At 40.3% G+C, this 21439-nt stretch overlaps 1 long non-coding RNA gene across 1 annotated transcript in view; it reads right to left on the reverse strand.

Annotated features, from left to right (window-relative positions):
* LOC115067496 overlaps positions 1–21439 on the reverse strand; it is a 58361-nt gene that overhangs the window by 9427 nt on the left and 27495 nt on the right. The window contains exon 2 of the long non-coding RNA XR_003846906.1: positions 13395–13497. This is a non-coding gene — a long non-coding RNA (uncharacterized LOC115067496). The remainder of the gene's footprint in view (positions 1–13394; positions 13498–21439) is intronic.

The following is a 21439-nucleotide window of genomic DNA, read 5'->3' on the forward strand; positions in this document are numbered from 1 at the left end:
ACAGACATACTTTGAGGCCTATAATAATTTGGTCAGAGGGACATAAAGAACACATTTTGCTCCTTGCGCTCCTAGGTTGACCTGCTCCAGTGGACTTTGAGCATCTCTCAAAATGTCCTATAATGGTGGTGGATCACCTGTCCTCTTGAACAAGGAGGCCAAGGAGACCCAACCAGATGAACTTGAACCAGTGTCTAGTCTACAAATAGGAGGGTAAACACAGAGGAATCATTTCCTTCATGCTTCCAAGTGAAGCCAACCATGGTTGTGCAGGACCTTTGACTTATCTTCACATAGGCGGAACTGGTAAAAGAAAGGAGCCAGAAGCTCCTCCCAAGCCCATGTGACCCCTGAGGAACAGATCCTCAAACAGCCTTAAGAGTAAAAATAAACTGGTTTTTCTGGGCCCAAAAAAAAAAAAAGATAGAATCAGACAGTGAACTCCCAAACTCCTTCTATGAAGCTAGCATCATCTAGTACCAAAACCAAGTAAAAACAAAACACTCTCAAAAAAGATCCATATACTTAATGAATATAGAGGCAAAAATTCTCAACTTCTCCACATTCTGGGCCCAAAAAAAAAAAAAGATAGAATCAGACAGTGAACTCCCAAACTCCTTCTATGAAGCTAGCATCATCTAGTACCAAAACCAAGTAAAAACAAAACACTCCCAAAAAAGATCCATATACTTAATGAATATAGAGGCAAAAATTCTCAACTTCTCAACAAAATACTTGCAAACTGCATACAGACATGCATCAAAAAGATCATCCACCGTGATCAAGCCAGTTTTATTCCAGAGATACAGGGATGGTTCACTATACATAAGTCAATAATTGTCATAAATCATGTAAATGGGCCCAGATACAAAAATCACATGGTCATATCAATACACGCCAAAATGGCCTTTGACAAAATTCAACATGCATTTATGTTAAAAATCCTAGAGGGAATTGGAATGGAGGGAACATACCTCAACATAATTAAAACTATAAACAACAAACCCATGGTAAAAATCATTCTAAATGGAAAAAAAAAATGGAAGGAGTCCCATTAAAATCAGGAACTAGACAAGGCTGTCCACTATCTCCACTCCTCTTTAATATAGTGCTTGAAACTCTTGCTAGAGCAGTAAGACAAGAGAGGGAAATTAAAGGAGTGCTAATTGGAAAAGAAAAGGTCACGTTGTCCCTATTTACAGATGATATGATATTATACATAAGAAATCCCAAAATTTCCACCTGAAAACTAGAAATGATTAAGACTTTCAGCAAAGTGGCAGGTTACAAAATCAATCTGCAACCTTATCTAAGAATGAACTTGACCAAAGACATTAGAGGTTTCTACAATGAAAATTTTAAATCTTTGAAGATTTTTAGGAAGACACTAGGAGATGGAAGGACCTTCCATGCTCATGGATTGAAAAAATTAATATTGTAAAAATGACCATCCTGCCAAAAGTAATCTATAAATTCAATGCAATCCCAATCAAAATCCCCAGGACATTGTTTACAGAATTAGAAAAAAAATCCTAAAATTCAAATGGAATCACAAAAGACCCTGGATAATCAAAGCAATCCTGAGCACAGAAAGCAATGCTGGGGAGATTACTATAACAGATCTCAAACTATATTGCAGAGTTATAGTAATAAAAACAGCATAGTACTGGCACAAAAACAGACACATGGAAAATAATTGATGTCCCAAACATGAGTACATGCAATTTCAGCCTCCTAATATTTGAGAAAGGAGCCAAGAATACACACTGAAGGAAAGACAGCATCTTCAAGAAATGGTGCTGGCAAAACAGGATCTCCACCTGTAGAAGAATAAAACTAGACCCTTACCTTTTACTTGCACAAAAGTCAACTCCAAATGGATCAAATACCTCATTTGAAAACCTAAAGCTCTATTAGAAGAAAACATAGGCAGTACCCTAAAAGATATAGGTGTAGGAAAGGACTTTCTAAATCAAACATCTGTTGCTTAGGAATTAAGGTCAACCATCAACAAGTGGGACCTCATTAAAATCTTCTGCACAGCAAAAGAAACAACCAAGAAGGGGAAGAGAAAAGCCCACAGAGTGAGAGAAAGTCTTTACCATCAACACATCTGACAGAGGTTCAATATCGAGACTATATAAAGAACTCAAAAAACAAAACAATCAAGAAAAATGGCCCAGCCAGTTAAAAGATAGGCTATGGATCTGAACAGAGAGTTCTCAAAAGAAGAAATAAAGATGTCTAAGAAACACCTTAAAAAGTGGTCAACATTCTTCGTAATTAGGGAAATGCAAATTAAAGTCATTTTAAGATTTCGTCTCACCCCACCCAGTCAGGCTGGAGAACATGTGGGGAAAAGAGAACGCTCATTCACTGCAGGTGAGATTTCAAAATCATGCAACCCCTATGGAAAGCAGTGTGGAGAACTCTTAAAAACCTAAAAATGGCCGGGTGTGGTGGCACATGCCTTTAATCCCAGCACTAGGGACTACATAGTGAGTTCCAGGACAGCTGAGGCTACAGGGAGACCCTGTCTCAAAAAAGACCAAAAAAAAAAAAAAACCTAAAAATGAATCTACTATGATCTTGTTATACCACCCCTTGGCATATACCCAAAGGACTCATCCTACTGTAGAGACACTTGTACATCCATGTTTGTAGCTTCTCTTTTCACAATAGCTAAGGAAAGGAAGCAATCTAAGTGACCCTCAACTGATGAGTAGATAATGAAAATGTGATACATTTACACAGTGGAGTTCTACTCAGTGGTAAAGAAATGAAATCATGAAATTTGCAGGTAAATGGATGGAACTAGAAACTGTTATACTAAGTGAAGTAACACAAACTTAGTAAAACAAATGACGTATGTTTTCCCTCATTTGTGGATTTTAGCATCAAATACTTATATGTAAGTATATATCCTGCTGTAACTGCAGGAGCCAGGAAAATGGAAATAAACCAGGGAGGTAAAGGCAAAGAAGGAGCCTGAGAGAGAGGAAAGGTTGGAGACAGGTGTTACCAAGGGGGAAATGGGCAAAATGTTGTTATTTAAATGAGAGGGGAATACAAGGGCTATACAAGGAACCACGGGGGTAAAGGGAAAGAAGGAACTTAAGAGAGGGGGGACTCATAGGAGACAAGTATTATCAAGGGTGAAATGGGGAAATGGGGGTACTTTAACTGGGGAAAGAGGAGGGAGGCTTAGACACACAGAGAGAGGAGAGATAAATAACGCTTAGCTGGTGTGAAAATCATAGGGAAATGTATTAGTTCAAAAGCCAACTGAAAAAATGCACATACAATGTCTCTGCATGTGACCATGTGTATAGCTGAAGGCTATATAACAAGAAACAGTGCCAGACAGGAGAAACCTCCCTTCAAGTTGTTGGCCAGGATAGTTCAAGAGATTCCTAAAATCACACAGGCTATTGCCACAGTCCTTGATTACCTCCCAGAACTTGAAGGTCAGGCCCTATACTGCTGAAGACAGGACATACTTTGGACAGAGGACTTGGAGCAATGGAACTGGAACTGACCTGGAAGTCACCTCCCTGAGGGCTAGCTCTCATAGTTTTGGAGAACACCATGTAAGCTGCCAAGGGAGAATATCAATTGATGATCCAACCCCAGCTTTAAGTCCTAGTAACCACAACAATGTCCAGAACAGCAAACTAAATTGGGGCAGTAGTGACACTTTTATCTTGGGGGTAATCAACAGCTACCTAATTGGACTTAAAGTCCACTCAGTGGGAGGGAAATAATGTAGTACTGTAGACATGGTCAAATATGCATGGTTGGAGAGGTCATAGGTCAGAGAAAATCCTAAGGCTGTCACATTCCTAGATAAATATAATTTCTTACTATATGCTAAACTCAGGTATCAGCAAGGCCACACTGCTTGTGAGGGCTCCAGAGAAGGATCTTTCTATGCCTCTTTCTAGCATCTGGTAGTTTCCAACAATCTTGGCTCTCCTTGATTTGTTGACCCCACACCTCAATCTCTGCCTCCATTGTCATGTCTTTTTATCTCCTGTCAAATTTACCTCTCCTGATAAAGTAGAGCCCACCGCAATCCAAAATTACCTCACCTTAAAGTTTTTGCATCTGCAAAGACCCTCTTTCTAAATAAAGTCATATTCACGGGTCTCTAGGATTAGGATTTCAACATATCTTTGTGGGAAACACAATCCATCTCATAATGTCAGATATAAATATATCTTCATATCTTCTTGAAGGCATGGATAAGGACTACAGAAAGAGAAGTGATACTCTTCAACTATACTAGAAGACTCTGTTGAGTCCAACAGTTCTTACCAGTAGATTCAAACTCTCTCATAGGGTTAAGGAGAAGCACACAAAGTTTCAGCTCTTTAATAGGTTTGAGAGATAAAAGCTGGGTATATATCCACCCATATATAGCCTTGTCTACCATTTATTAACCAGTAAAAGAAACTCTAAGTTTAAGCAAACTGCCTTACAAGCAAAATTTGATAACTAGGCCATTTGAAATTTAATAACTGCCTGTAACTTTGACCATTATTCATCTTTCTCTCTTTTCCTTAAAGCAGAGACTCTGTTATTTAGAACATACTATTTATAAATGTTACTGGACATTACCGTAATCCTTGAATGAAACGATTAGTTGTGGAAACAGACCAGTACTAACAGATGATGATGATGATGATGATAATGATGATGATAGTGATGATGATAGTGATAGTAATGATGACAGCAATAAATCTAAGCAGACATTTCTAAGAACATAATAGCCTTTTCCTATCAGGAAAAATAACTTAAAAGTAGATAAATGCATTGAAGTGTTTATTATTTCTTATATAATAAGTACAGATACAGCTTATTTTTAAAATTAAAAAATTAACCAAGGCTCAAAATAAATATATTCAGTAGAGAACAATAGTCTTGTAACAATGTAGCCTTTAGCAGAGCACCTTGGGGTGATGAATCATTGTACTTGATGATCTTAAACAAGTTTACGTGTAATTACAGAGGCAAGGAAGTTAGGGGGCTGGTATTGTTGTTTTACACAGAAACCTAGCACCAGACAGCCAACAAACATGGAAAGATTTGTACTCATATTATGTAAGAATTACAACAACCCTAACAGAGAGAAAAAGAAATCTCTAGCCAAACTGTAAAATGATTTTTTCACTTCCGTTTCTGAGTCATTTATTGCAAATAGCAAGCCAAAAATAAAAGCACATAATCGGGAAAGGAATCAAGCTAATTTTGTCACATATATTAAACTATTAATTTCCAAAGTAGCAGGATATCTCTCTCTCCCTCTCTCCCTCCCTCCCTTCCTTCCTGTCTCCCTCCCTCCCCGTCCCTCCTTCACTTGCTTCCTCCCTTCCTTCCTGCCTTCCTCTTTCCGCCTCCCTCCCTTGCTCCTTCTTTCCCTCTCCTTCTCCCTCTCTATATTAATACATCTAAATAGATTTCTGTTACATGTAGTCTTTAGTATATGTATGTATGTATGTATAAATCGAAAGATAGATGACAGAAGATAGATAGATGATAGATAGACAGATAGATAGATAGATAGATAGATAGATAATGGAGCCATGCAGGTTTAGAGCCTGCGTGGGATGTCAGACGCGTGGCTCACTTGCAGCCACATGGCTGGGAGAAGGAAGCTTTAGAGGAAAAAGTGAAGAAATACAAAATGCTAGGGGCAGGGAGGGATTGAGGTTGAATCCTACTTGGAGGAAGTTCGTCAGCTATGTTAGGATCAAAGGCCAAGGTAGGGGAATAGGGAGGGGGAGTGGAGGCCCATGAGGGGGTAGGAACTGGCAGATTGGGGTCCCATGAAGCAGCCTTGGTGAGGAGAACCTGATGAGAGAAATAAGAGGCACAGAGGAGGGATTAGCACGGAGATCAAAAAAAGGCTTGGACATAAGTGAGCTTGGACCATTTGCCACTACATTGGCAGAAATTATTTAAATCTCTCAAAATATTGAAGCCTAAGGTTCTGGTGTCTGGTGAAACAGAGTCATTATCTAACATGTACTGGGCTCAGACAGTGGTGCACAGGAACTTTAAGTGCTTTGGCCTGATTGTACCTGTCAGTCCTAGTTGTTTTAAGGATTTCAGAAGTCAAACAAGAGGCATGAGGCCCTCAGACTTGGACTGAGCAGTCCCCACAGTGACAGATTATGTATAGAGCCCAAAGGAGATAGAGAAGGAACTGAGCAAGCAAGAGGAGACAATGAGTATCCTCTCTTCATGGGGAGCAGAGGCAGTGATGGCAGCTAAAAGTCCAGACAGGGAAGGGCAGGAGGGAGGAGGAGAAAAGGCATATATCGTGCCAAAACGAGAATGTGCAGAACCAATCACCAAGGAAAGCATCCTTTATCAGGAAAGGCCTGAGAACATGTTCTTTCCAATCCCTGGAGGCAGCCTCCTGCAATCAGATCACCAGGGAGGGAGAGGGCTAGTTCCTGTCCTAGATAGGAAGGGACAAGTGTTCCTATCCCTGGGAACAGTGTCCCATACCCAGAGAAAGGAAAGGACTTTCTGACACATTGGTGTGTTTTTCAAGGTGAGGAGACGAATGGAAAGCCCTGCAATAAGAGCATGGCACGACCAGCCAGTAGAGGGTGACAAATTATAAGGAAAGGAATGGGAAAAGAGACACAGTCAGAGGAAGGGGAATGGGAGATAGATAGATAGATAGATAGATAGAGGATAGATAGATATAGATGATAGATGATAGATAGATGACAGATAGATAGATAGATAGATAGATAGATAGATAGATAGATAGATAATAGAGATAGATGATAGAGATAGATGATAGATAGATAGATGATTAATAGATAGATAGATAGATGATAGATAGATAGATAGATAGATTGATTGATTGATTGATTGATTGATAGATTGATAGATTGATAGATTGATTGATTGATTTAAGATGTGCTTTCATTCCTAAAATTTGAGAAAAGTTTGCAGGGAATGTTCACAAACATGCACTATAGTTATATTTTAGCCTTTAATCTATATTAATAATTAAACTTCTAGATATCAAGTCTTAGTTTACATTATCTAGGAAGAGTCGTTGTGTCATATAACGTGTGCTACTTTTCTTTTAAAAGTTAAAACCTGGAACAAAATCTGTCTCCTAGGTCCTGACTCCTCCTGTGCCATGTTAGCGTGCTTGATTCTTCGCATCTGTTGTTCCTCTCCATCCCTTAGTACTTCTCAGCCTTGATTCCCATGTCTAACCCTGGGTTTCCCACCCTCCTGCCTCTCTTTAGGGATTTGCCACCATCAAGACTTGATTCTCTCAGTTTCAACTGATCATACTTCAAATGGAGCAAGATGCTCACTAAATCCTCACCTCTGCCTCAAGGAACAAAGAAAAGAAAACAGAAGTCTCCCTCATCAGAATCAAATAGAATTTCAAGCTCTGAATTAACAAGTGATGCTTAGCTGGACCAGCCCTTTTCATAATTGTTTACTCTCTTCCTAGTCATCTCTTTACCAGGCCTTGAAAGTTCAGTCAGAATAACATCTCCAGGGGCTGGGACCTGCCTCCTGGGTTGTTCAGCCATGATCCTCATGTTATCAGGCTTTGAAGTGGGCTCTACCACTTTTTCCATCCTATCCTGAACCAAATAAAGACATCTCTGACACATTAGGTAAAGTTATGAAAAAAAACTCTCTTTTTCACAAATTCTAGAAAATGCAAAACTCCAGAAATAGGCGTCTGTCTTTCCCTACATCACACAGCCTTGTATCTCTCCCATTACTATGTCTTGTTCCTAAGCCTCATAAACCTGCCTGTTTTCCACAGAAACTCTCTGTTGCTGTTTCTGTAACTTCACGAAATCTAGAGTCTTAGATTCCAATATATCTCCTTTATCCATAGCGTCCATGCATCAAGCCTCAGCTGGATATGTTTCCCAAAGTGGCTGGTATTCCTGCTTGTGTGGAATGAAAGAAGATGTGCAATGGTTTGGAAACTTACTGAAGTCTAGAAAAATCAGTGTCTATCCCACTAGGAGACTTGGGAGCTAGTAAAAAAAAAAAAAAATTCACTGCACTTTGCACAAGAAATTCAAGAAACAATTGGCAAATGTTAATATTCCGCTCCATAGCAATAGAATTATTATGTTTCTTTGGGTCTTCTACATTCAAAAGACTAAGAATCCAAACGGAGGCAGAGATTAGATAAGATGCTCAGTTGCTGAAAAAGCTATGGTGATCTCAGAGGATTCTAGTGTGAAACTGAGCCTCTAGCATAACCAAAAAGCTACAAAACTCAGATTGAATATCACCAAGCAAGGACCTTTGTCCAGAGACAGGCATGCTTGAATGAACAGGGTTACTTGCTAAATAATGTCTAGAGAATTAAATATTCTAAAATCAGATCTGAAGCAGTTTAATTTCGAACATGTATACCAGCTAAATACAGCCTTGTGTGTAGACAGATACATCATTGTTAAAGTGAAGAGATAAAAATCTATTAGTGAAATTAAGGAAGACAAATCCCTACCGGTCTTCACCATGTTCAGTCTCAGAGTTCTCACCACTCGCCTTTATATGATGGATGAAGATGATAATGGAAGAATTAGGAACTTGATGAAAGGGTAACTTTTTTCGATTGGAAAATTGAATTTGCTCATTGGAAGTGTAGCACAGACATGAATTACTCATAGTAACAAATATAACATGATAAACAGTAGCTATACAGAGAATATCAAGCACACTTTCTCTTCAATTTTCTCTCCTCCTCGTGAAACTGAACATGATATCTACTGTGTCTTGTCAAAACCAATGGTGCTTCACTTTGGCCAGATCAGAAAGACTAATATTTATAGATAATTTTGAATGAACTGTAATACTACTTGATAATTATACCCTGAAAACACTGACTTTATATTATATTGGAAAACCAGGCTGTCCAAAAGAGATGCCACAAGTAAATAACCCAGAAACCCAGGATTCACCTTCCCATACCCAAAAGCCCTGAGAGGCAAGAACAAATCCCTCTGATGTTTTTGAACTCAGTTATAGACATTATACACAAACAGCACTTATAATACCCAAGTTTACTATATGACAAAAGATCACCACTCAGAGTGGAAGAAAAGATCTCCATAAGCATGCTGCTGCAAATGTGTTTCTGCACCTCCTATAAACAAATTTCAGATGGATAGCAGAGTTACATACAAAAATCAAGCTTTACGATGCCTGTAGTAAAACATAAAAATTATAGATAAAAAATCTGCAATGGAAAAAATTATGGCAGACGTTTTAAAAGTCATGCAAGGATTTTCAAAGTGGAAGATTTATACCTTTAATGATGTAAAACTAGTGAAGTTTCATATACCCTGAGAGTGCAAAATCAAAATCCAAAAGACAAATACAAATGGGAAAAGACACAGTAAATATAACTGACAAAGAATCGATATTTCCTGAGTATGTGCAGATCAGTAAGAGAAACAAGTTACAAGTGGCACAAACACCAGGCCAACGCAGTTAACAATCGTGGGAACATGGCAAAGCCCACTTATCACAAATAAAAATTTGAAGAAGAATTTTTTTAAATATTTTATTTATTATTTTTATTTTATGTGTATGAGTGCATTGCCTGCATGGATGTGAGTGCACCTGTGTCGTGCAATGCCACAGAGGTCAGAAGAGGGCTTCAGATTCCCCTGAAACTGGAGTTAAGGACAGTTCGTAGCCACCATGTGGGTGCTGGGAATCGAACTTGGGTCCTCTGCAAGAGCAGTCAGTGCTCTTAACTGCTGAGCCATCTCTCCAGCCCCTGAATAAGAATTTTTACCTACCCAATTAGCAGTAATTTTTTTAAAAATATTTAATTCTTCTTCACCCCTACCAGAATTAATACAAAAGAGACACAGGAAGTGAGACGTGCTGATCATAAGGAAGAACACTTGAAGATTCCCTCTAGCACGGGAGCAAGGTCTAGAGGACTGGCTATATCCTCCTTCCCTAAAGAAGCATTGCTGTCAGAGGTCCCAGTTCGTTCCCGTCTTTGGGCCCAGATCAGATACTCCCCGGAATGATTCTGGACCTTGCCTTTCAGACCCATCCTCATCAAGCTTTTTGTGTGTTCTAAACTTGACTCCTTTCCCACTTGTGTGATCGGTATATGTTCTTTTGGTCTAGCAGAATGCCCAGTCCTACCTTCCCCTGCCCAGTCTGACATACACATTGTAGCAGGATGTTATCTATACTATAGAGGTGACAAATATAGCCAACCTTCTTGTATGCTTTTCCTGGTCCAGGCGTCATATAAACTCATGGGCGTGCTTACAATCCCTGAGATGAAGTAGTGAAGCAGTGGTTCTCTTTCTGTTTTACTTGTGGGGGAGACATGAAACGCTTCCCAGCCTCACAACTGCTGATTGTGGTCTGTGGCATTTTGACTCCAAAGTGTCCGCTCTGCCTCCTTGCACACCCAGGGCTTTGATTACATTCAGTACATGGGAAAGTTGTGATTTTACTTACATAATAAATCCCTGTTATAATAAACAATGTAAATACAAAGTCTTATTGCATTTACAGCATTGGCTACAACAATCAAATATTTCCTTGGAAACAAATCAATACTAAAGTAAGCAGAGCCTTATATTATTTTTTATAAACCATTATTTTCTATGGCCTTTCTAGGAATAAGAATTGACAGGTTAAAGCAAAATCAAACAAACAAAATGTCAACTTGTCCCATAATACTAAAAGGCCACTGGCAAACAGGAGAGCACAGTCAAATGAAAGACCAGATATGTGGTTTCCATCATAGAAGGACAAAAGGGTAGACAGCCAAGAAAAATAAAGTGACACTCTACCAGCAAGGGATCTGGTGTATGAACCATGCTCTTCTCCAAGGAAGCTCCTATTGATAGAGGATGGAGACCATCACATCAGCAGTGGCCACCAGACGCAGCTTAGAACTACAGTGACCAGAGCCAGAGCAGGGCACCTTCCCCAAACCAGCAGGTGGCCAAATATATGAGACTATTGTTACCTCCTGTATCCAAAGAATCCCACTCCAACCTTGGGTGGCTGACGTGCACAGAGAAAGCAGGAGGACAGAAAGCTGAGAAGCAGCGTGCTCCCCTGTTCCCTCCCTTCCCTCTTCTTCCTGTGAAGGCTCTTCCTCTCTGCTGTCCTTTCCCTCTGTGCCCCTTCCTTGCCTCTTGTTGAGGGAAGAACTTTTAATTGAATATGAGATCAGGATGTACGTGGTTGCTGAGGATTAAGGAGAAGAGAGGGCGCACAGACGGTTTGGGGGACGGTGAAATACCGTATATGATACTCTTGGTAGATAAGTATCTCTTTATGTTTGTCTAAATTCAAAAAATGTACAACACCAAGACTGAGCCTTGGTGTAAACTATGGATTTTAGGTACTGATGTGTCAACATACGCTCATCAGTTCTAACAAATGCTGTTGCTCCATTGGAAGATGTTGTAGTGGGGAAAGTTACGCACATGTGGGATTGTGGGGCATATGGGAAATCTCTTGCTCTCAATTTTGCTGTAAATCTGTAACTGCTTTAAAACTTAATAAAGTACAAGGAATTTCTAAAATGAATAAATAAAGAGATATCTTGTGTGCAAAATTAATCAAAACTATAGTTCTGGCTGGTTAGTTTCAATAAAATGCCATCAAAATTAAAAGGAATGAGCTACTGATATACTCAACGGTAAGGCTTGATCTCCAAATAATTATAGTGAGTGAAAAAAGCCAGAATTTAAATAGTACATGTTGTGTGATTCAATCTCTATGAAACTGTAGAAAATGCAGACTCGTCTCTAGTGATAGGAGGCAGCTCAGGGGTCTGGGAACTGGGAGAAGAAAGAGCTGGACTAAGGAGGGCACTGGGAGCTGGGAGTGATCGTTATTGTATTGTAATGGTGACTTCCTGGGCATATACTTATGTCAAAACTCTTCAAGCATACTCTTCAAACATCTTCAGCTTTTTTAGATCAATCGTACTTCAATTAAAACTTAAAAATTAAAAAAGTTGTAAAAGGGAGAAAAAGAAGATTCCGCAAAAAGAGGGTGGAAAGAAGTGATATGGGAAAGTAAAGTTCTTAAACTATCCCACCTGAGTTATCAATAGATAGGTCACATTACAACATAGTACAGTTCAAGAACTCTTTCCAGAACCTTCCTCAAAGTGACCCATTTTAAAGGACAATGTGCAAGGATGATGGGTGAACTCCGGTTTTCTAATTTTACCTGAAAAAGATATAAACATCTAATACAATTTCCCTTCTATTGTTTAAAGCAATAGCCAGGAATCAGAGTACAAGTTTAAAAATAAAATTGAATCAAAGAAAGAAGTTGTATTTTTGCTTGGTGGGTGAACCTGAGTTGAGACCCATCATTGTGAGTCATCTTAAACCTACAGGGAGCTGTGACCCTGAGTTTCCAGGAGAGGCAGCCATACTGCTCTGTGGTGCAGATGAGTCATGAGTAAACCTGGCCAGCCATGCCTGACATCCTCCCTCCTCCTGTGAAGCTGGCTCTTTCCTTTCTGCTCAGTTTTATTCTTTCTTTGTCTTTTTTTCTCGCTGATATTTCTTTCCAGAACCCATCCTTATTTTAATTAGTATAACAAGAATATCCTATCTGCTGCCCTATGAAAAGCACAAAAAGACTTTAAAAAAATCATTCTCACTACAAAGTGATTCGACTCTGTTTCTTACTTACAAAAGTAAAATGGATTTGTTTCCCTCTACCAGAAAGCAGTCCAGATTCTCAACAGTCTCCCATCTCAGTTTGATACCATGATTGCCATAAATAAATTTCTTACGCACTCAAACCAGTTTTGCCCTTTTCCCAGGAGGCTTTTGCAACGCTCAACATAGACCCAGCTCTCTCGTATGATGCAATTGTGATTTAGGAAAAGCAAAGACCATCATCAATACACAGTTTCATCCACCCACTCCAACAGCCCAATCTAACTGCAGCCAAGTCCCCAAACCCTGAAACTCCCACCCACAAGCTGCCAAACCCTCTGGTTGCCCTATCACTGGCAGATGCTCCAATGCTCTGTCAGTAAAAGGTTTGTGAGAAACTGAAAAGTGTACAAAATCAAACAGAATGCAACGACATTTTTACTGAATTCAGTGTTTCAGGTTTCTGGAATACTTAGTGCTTCAGAGCTGAGAGATCTGAGGATTCATAGCCCTCTGCTTCTCTCTTGGCCCATTATAAATATGCAATCATTACTTCTCTGCCCAAAACCACAAGAAATGACAGTTTGGGAAGACTGAACTTGTCATCATAAAAAGCATCCGATATATACAACTCTATAGTCTGATCACTGGGAACTTATATCTGCCATGGTCATCACATGTACATTTAAGACTATGACAAATACTCACAGGTGGAGCACAGTTCCTCTGCTGAGGGGGAAGCCATATTCCACTGTTACCACAGTTTCTAGACTGGGCTGCACACAAGATGTTGGCCTCGTGACATGGTAAGCTGAAACGTAACCACAATCACGTCATTTCTAAAGAACTCACCTTTTATTGAATCACATAGTTTATTTCAATCTAGAAAACGATTCCAATACTCTGAGTCCTTCATTTTACACATGAGAAAACTTAAGACCAGGAATTTTCAAGATTTACCCTGTCAAACAACTCAGGTAGCAAAATGTCTAAAATCCATACTTCCTCCCCCGTTCTCTGTTCCTCAACCTAATACAAACCCACCATGGCCACATGCACTTTCCCCATCAAAGTCTTGCCTCTGTGCTGTTTTTACTCGTCAATCCTGAATCCCCAAATCTGCTTCTAGGACTACCTATGCTAAACCTGATTTTTTTTTCCTAAGGTTTTTTTTTTTCTTTCTTTTTTTTTTTTTTTTTTTAATGGTCTTTTTGAGACAGGGTCTCCCCGTAGCCCCAGCTGTCCTGAAACTCGCTATGTAGACCAGGCTGGCCTTGAACTTACAGAGATCCACCTGCCTCTGCCTCCCAAGTGCTGGGATTAAAGGTGTGTGCCACCACGCCCGGCTTTTTTCTTCATTTTTAAATTACATGTGTTTATCTTGTGAATGTCGTGTGTGAGCACACAATAGTACACACGGAGGCCAGAAGACAATTTGAGGGGAGTTGGCTCTCTTCTTCCACCATGTAGATCTTGGAGATTGGAACACAGGTCATTGAAAATGGGCACCTTTATCCCCTAAGTCATCACATCGGCCCTGATTCTGATTCTACAGCTTTCACCTTCTTCCTCAGACCCTGCCTCATAAACTCCCACACAGTACCCATGACCTCAGATTTTGCACCACCCAGTCGCAGGACTTTCTAGAGCCTGAAATCTTATTGCTGCAGTAGTGGGTTTGTTTTCTGTTGTATCAGTATTGTATCTGAACTCCGTTGTGCTATGTAAAATCCAGTAGCTTAAAATAGCGCAGATTTATTATTTTGTATTTCTATAGATCAGAAATGCAACACCGATCTGCCTAGACTAAAATCAAGGTGCCAGCAGGACTGTGCTCCCCTGGAAGCTTTCCGGTGAACACATTTCCTTGTTTTTCCTAGTTTCCATAGGCCACCCACTCTTTAACTAATGATCCCTTCCTCCATCTTCAAAGTCAGTCCTGGAGCACCCAGCTGCCATCCCTCTACTTTCCCTGCCTCTCTATGCTACCTTTAAGAACCCTTGTGACTACATTGAGTCATCAGAATAGGCCATGATAGTGTCCTTGTATTAATGATCAGTGCTTTAATTCCCTTTGCCATATAAGCTAACATGCTTACAGACTCTGGGCAGAGGGTGTGGGCCTCTTCAGGAAGGTAGGGTACATTATTCTGCCTATTGCACGTATCATTTTTCAATCTTTCTTCTTCCCTTTCAGAGCCCTTCACCTTTCCTTTGCATCCCCAACCCACAAGTTCTTTTACAGAATAGATTCTGGATGAACTGAATCCAAAAATCACTACAGGGCCATCTTCTATTCCACCCACTCCCCTCAAAGATCTGAGAGGGGATTAACTAAACTACTTTTCAGCCCTTTGTCTGAATGAACATTCCAGAGTCAAGGAGGCCTGAGAAGGAAAAAGTGGGGCACAGTGTGGAAACCAGGAATCCAGAAGGACCAGCACACACAATGAGTGCAAAAGTTGACCTTGGTTGTGATCAAACACAACACAGACTTAATAGTCAATATTGTGAAAATCCATTGCACTATATAGTAACTGTATTTTGTTTAGGGGGGAAAAAAGCCTCAGCTCAAACAATAATGGAGTCATCCTTAGAGACTCTTATCAACCACTTGAAAGGTTTCCACATATTTTTAATCTATGAAAAAAAGGCTCACAGTAAATTGCAATGGTAGAACAGAGTCAACCTTCAGAGCTATCATATGGTTTCCATGAGTGTTTGCATCTTACCTAACTAAGGTATACTATCAAAATTAGGAAACTGATATTTATGCAATGTGTATGTAGAGTTCCATGCTATAATTCTTGCATTTTAAAAAGCGTAACTATTCAAATATATACGTCTACATCCACCACTCAGAATCCTACAAAATTGGCAACACAACTCTATGGAACTGACAGATTTATCTTCTACCAACAGGACTGGATCTGGTGGCTTCTACGGACCCACAGAGAACAAGAGCCTACAACAGTACTGTGAAACCAAACCACAGACTTCCCATCCCCTCCTGGGAGCCTCAGTCCTCTGGCACACCTGCTGAAATGAGGAACTGCTCCGGGAACATCTTCATGGTTCTGCCTCATATATGGGAACTGTCTTTGAAGATGCCAGGCATCTCAGAGAGCAAAGTGAGGAGAGGTAATAGAAATAAAACCTTGCCGGTGTGGTGGCGCACGCCTTTAATCCCAGCACTTGGGAGGCAGAGGCAGGCAGATCTTTGTGAGTTCAAGGCCAGCCTGGTCTACACAGTGAGTTCCAGGACAGCTGGGGTTACAAGGAGACCCTGTCTCAAGAAAGACAGAAAGAAAGAAAGAAAGAAAGAAAGAAAGAAAGAAAGAAAGAAAGAAAGAAAGAAAGAAAGAAAGAAAGAAAGAAAGAAAGAAAGAAAGAAAGAAAGAAAGAAAGAAAGAAAGAAAGAAAGAAAGAAAGAAAGAAAGAAAGAAAGAAAGAAAGAAAGAAAGAAAGAAAGAAAGAAAGACAGACCTCAGGGCCTTCACTCCATCTCCAGCAAGAACTCAAGAAACTCCCTCTAAATCAGTCCCATAGAATATCACAGAATGTTAGACTCACAAATAGGTCCTAAAAGACTCCCTAGTTTATCCCAATGCTTTTATTCACAGAGTAGGAAACTGAAACTTGAGGGCAGTTAGAGGAACAATGGCTTAATCACCAAACAAGCTAGTTTGAGTGTTCTAGGACTGGAGTCTGAATCTTCTACATGTGCCCCTCTAGCAAGTTTTCTGGTATCCACATTATCTGTTTTGAGACACATTCTTCTGAAACCTCAACATTTGAAGGCAGGTCAAATGCATAGGGTCCTGTGAAATGAACCTGAGGTCAAAGTTGATGGGGGGGGCAATAAAGAGGTTAGTGGAAGCCTGGGGAGACAGCTCAGTCATAGAGGACTTTCCTAGTATACATGAGCCTGGTTCAAACCCCAGCACTAGAAAAAAAGAGGCTTTGGAATATGCCAACAGACATAGATTATGGTGTCTTCAACTAAAGTGATGGTGATAACATTGGAAGAAAGCAAAAGTATTTGATATGTTTTTGAAAATATAATCAGAACCAGCTAAGCTCTGCCATCTCACTCATCAACTAGAAATCTCTGCATTATCCACAAAGGCCTAAACATTCAGGGGTAGCCAACCTTTTGACATTGCAATATGATGTGTCATCTACAAATGTGTTGGGTTCCAAACCCATAACTATCCTGGGACATATGCAGTCCTACAGGCCACAGGAAATCATGCCTGATTTCCAGTCAACCATGAGTAGCCTGGACAGGGCTAGACCTGAAAACTCCCTCATTTTTACCATTATTAGGATGCACCAACAGCTACTTGGTACAGGTGTTCCAATTGTCTTGACAAGTAACACCTAATGCTTTCAAATATTTATAGACTGCGCTTTCCCCTATGTACCTAGACAGCTTCCTCACTGGGCATGAGGGGAGACATCTGTAATCCCAGCACTAGGGAGACTGAGGCAGAAGAATCATGAATTTGAGTCCAAAAACAAAAACATGCTCTGTTGCAGTTTGAATCTGAAGGGTTCACTAACAGCTCTTGTTCTGAAAGCTTATTCCCTACCTGGCAGTTGGGGAGGCTGTGGAATCTTGAAGGTATGAGCCTAACTTGTAGAAGTATGTCACCAGGGGCAGGCATTTGAAGATTATAACCTAGTCCTTGATATCTCTCTCTCCCTCCCTCCCTCCCCCCCCGTTTCTCTCTGTGTATGTCAGTCTGTCTGTCTCTCGCTCTCTCTCTCTGCATCCATGATGTAGACAGCTTCTGCCACATGCAGCTACCTTACTGTAACAGCTGTTCCACCATGCCTTCTCTCCCATGATGGATGGAAACCCTCTGAAAACATGAGCCAAAATATATCTTTCCTCCCTTAAGTTGCTCCTGTTGGGTTCTATGGTCACAGCAATAGGAAAGTGACTAGCCCATGCTCCTTAGACAGCTTCCAGCCCAGAAAACTGGCACCTAAACTCCTCCAGGGCATGTCTCACTGTGCGCTGACAGTAGGCTACTGATCATCCCTGACTATGTCAACTCTCTATCCATAAGATCGATCTGCAAGGTCAAGTCCACGGGAAGGGACACAGGAAGAGCTTCCTACCTTGTGTGCCTGGAAGGACAAAGCAGCAACAGCTCTTCTGTCGGGATAACCATCAAATGAAGCCTGAAACATCTAAACATGGAATTCGTGGATCTACCCTTCTACCCAAGATCCTCCAGCTCCCTGAATGAGCTGGAATCCATCCCTGAAAGCCTCACCAGCCAGCCAGAGCAACCCAACCTTTTATCCAAATTCAATAGCACTTTCCCGACTGGCTTTCCACACTCCTCACTTTGTCCCTACACTCCTCCCAGGCTGGCAATCCAAATTCGCACTGCTACCCTGAATAACTGCTGTCCCCATGGAGCTGGTATGGTCCTCTGCACATTTCTCTTGAATGAGAGGCAGGACCATGTGAGAGCTGGCTTTGCCACATTCTCTTGAACTTAGTTTAAGTCTTCCTGTAGGAGAAAAGCTGCCTTGCCTGTTTACTGTTCAGTGGAAAGGAGAATGGGTAACTCTCACACGCTGCTGATTGAAATGCAAATTCATGCAAGAGAAATTTGAATTTGAATCCAGGAAAGTTAAGATGCACAAATTCTATAATCCTACTCTAGATTTTCTCTAGGTAAGAGAATATTCAGAGAAATTTATATGCCCACCAAAAAGAAAGATTGTTCATAACTACTTAATTTTTTTGTGTGTCTGTCTGAGTACATATGTCTACACATGTGTGCACGCTGTGTGGAGGCTAGACGTCAATATTGGATGTCTTCTTCTCTTGCTCTCCACCTTATTTTTGGAGACAGGGTCTCTCACTGAACCTGGGGCTTACTGATTGGCTAGACTAGCTGACTATCAAGTCCTAGTGATCTCCTACCTCTGTCTTCCCAGAACTGGGATTACAGACCTACTGCCAAGCCCATGATTTACATGGATGCTGGGGATCCAAACTCAGGTCCTCATCCTTACATGACAAGTGGACTTTATCAACTGACCCATCCATCTCCCCAGACCCTAAGCTACTTTACTCTTAATAACAAAAACTATAAATATCCCAATGTTGCAACAGAAAGAATGAAGTACAGTGTAAACATAGGACAGAATGTTATCCAGTGTCTTTATACTGATTAATATGCACAAGAATATGAATGAATATCACAAATATTTGGAGCAAAATCAACCAAATCCAAAAGCTACATACCACCATTCCATTTAAAAGAAATCTTGTGGGTTTTTAATCGAATTTATTCTTTCACAATTTCATTCCATATATATATATATATATATAATATGCTTTGATCATATTCTCCCCCACTATCATCTGTGATCCCCTCCCCTTCCCACCAAACTCCTTCTTTTTCCCAACAAGTCTCCTCATATTTTTCATGTCTGTCCATCTGTCTGTCTGTTTGTGGCATTTAATGATGGCTGGCTGAATGGGTGGGCTTTTTACTTGAGCAAGGGAAACTTACCAGTGGCTACACCACTAAAGAATATGGCTATCTTTTTTATCATTTTTTAAAATTTTTGATAACTACATGAATAGAAGAAGCATTTCACTATAGCTTTAACATATTCAGTAACACATTCCAGAGCAAGAGTACATCTCTTTCACGAGTGGCTGTAAGTTTCTAGGTTCACAGTTGAATTAATACAGTTGTACAAGATTGAACTCAGTATAAGCCCTGTAAGACATAAAATTGAATCAGTTTTTAAAAAAGATCTCCATTTCATTTTAGAATATATTGTTCCTTGCAGAAAGACTCATTGTTTTCACTACTAACACTGAGCTGTTGGTGCCTGCCTCTCTAATCTGTATGTATCTAATTATTACTAGTCATAATTGATTGCACTTTGGTCCTTGGCACCTGTGTATGTCTATAAAGTCATTGGGTATATTTCAATGGTAATGTTTATCACCTCTAATAATTGACATAAATTTCCATGCTTCGTCCTCAAATATAATACATTTTTTAAAATTTGTTGATTGTGTGTGTGTGTGTGTGTGTGTGTGTGTGTGTATCACACAGAACATCCCACACCACCTTATTCGACTATACACCAACTTCCCAGATGGCACCCTCCCATAGCCTCCCTTCCCTGACTAGAGCCCTTATACTCTATTATCCCTGCTACTGTCTGCTGTGTTGTTGGCACCCCACCCATTCCCCGCTACTTGTCCATATGGTGAATCTAGTCAGCCTATCTAGGGGTCTTTGTTTTAGGAAGGTCAGCTGTTCCTCATCTAGCAGCAATCAGTTGTCAATATTCCTTTAGATAAGATTGGGGTCTGCTGTTCATTTTCCCAGTTCTATGCTGGGTTACTATCTGGGAGTCCCTTTGGCCACCCTGGCCAACAACTCAAAAGAAGGTATCTCCTATCTGGCATTGTTGCTTGTTATGTAGCCTTTAGCTATGCATATAGACTCTTAAAAAATTATATTGGCCCCTTTAATCTCTGGTTATATATTCCTTTTGAATGTTTAAGGCCATACAGTTGGCCAAGATAAATCAATTTATTTTTACTCTTTAGGTCATTTGAGGATCTGTTCCTCAGGGGTCACATGGGCTTAGGAGGAGCCCCTGGCCCCTTTCTTTTACCAGTTCCACCTATGTGAAGATAAGTCAAAGGTCCTGCTCAACCATGGTTGGCTTCGCTTGGAAGCATGGAGGAAATGATTCCTCTGTGTTGACCCTCCTCTTTGTAGACTGGACTGGTTCAAGTCCATCTGGGGGAGTCTCCTGAACCTCCTTGATCAAGAGGACAGGTGACCCACCACAATTACAGGACATTTGAGAGATGCTCATAGTCCCCTGGAACTAGTCGACTTAGGGGGGCAAGGAGCAAAAACTGTCCTTTATGTCCCTCTGACCAAATTATTATAGGCCTCAAAGTATGTCTGTTAAACATCCAAGAAGGTTAGTTCCACCAGTCTGGACCTTTTAATTACTGTGTGTCATGTAGATAAATTATGGACAAAGATCAATTGTTCACAGATAAACCCTACCTAGACATATATTTCTTGATCTGGAATGTATAATTTGTCAGTAGGTTGTTGGAGTAATATGGTTCCCTCTGGTTTTCAAAACTAGCTGGGCATTATTTATCTTTTGCATTGTCTCACCCATCCATCATGGTTTCCCACTAAAGGTGCCCCCATTTCCCCCTTTATCCCTTAATAATACCTTTCTCCTATAGTCCTACCTCTCTTGAGCTCCTTCTTTCCCTTTATCACCTAGGTTACTTGTATACCCTTCCCACCCCCTCCCTTAAACTAACCCAGTTTTTATCCATATCTCCCTTATTAAGGCCTGTTTCCTACTGTTCTTCTCTTTCAGGTTCTTTCTTTTCCTTTACCTCCCTGTTTCCTTTCCATTATCCTGGTTCCTGTAGTTATGTCTGGATACATACTCACTTATCAGGATTTGGTTCCAGGATCCACATATGAGGGAGAACATATGCCGATTTTTTTCTGAGATTGTGTTACTTCACTTAGTATAACAGATTCTAGTTCCATCCATTTACCTGCAAATTTCACGATTTCATCTTTCTTTACTGTTGAATAAAATGCCATCATATAAATGAACCACATTTTCATTATCCACTCATCGATTGAGGAACACTTAGGTTGCTTCCATCTCTTAGCTATTGTGAAAAGAGCAGCAACAAACATGGATGT

The sequence above is a fragment of the Nannospalax galili genome, unplaced genomic scaffold, assembly GCF_000622305.1.
Source record: "Nannospalax galili isolate Female #2095 unplaced genomic scaffold, S.galili_v1.0 scaffold125, whole genome shotgun sequence".
Classification (NCBI taxonomy): Eukaryota; Metazoa; Chordata; class Mammalia; order Rodentia; family Spalacidae; genus Nannospalax; species Nannospalax galili.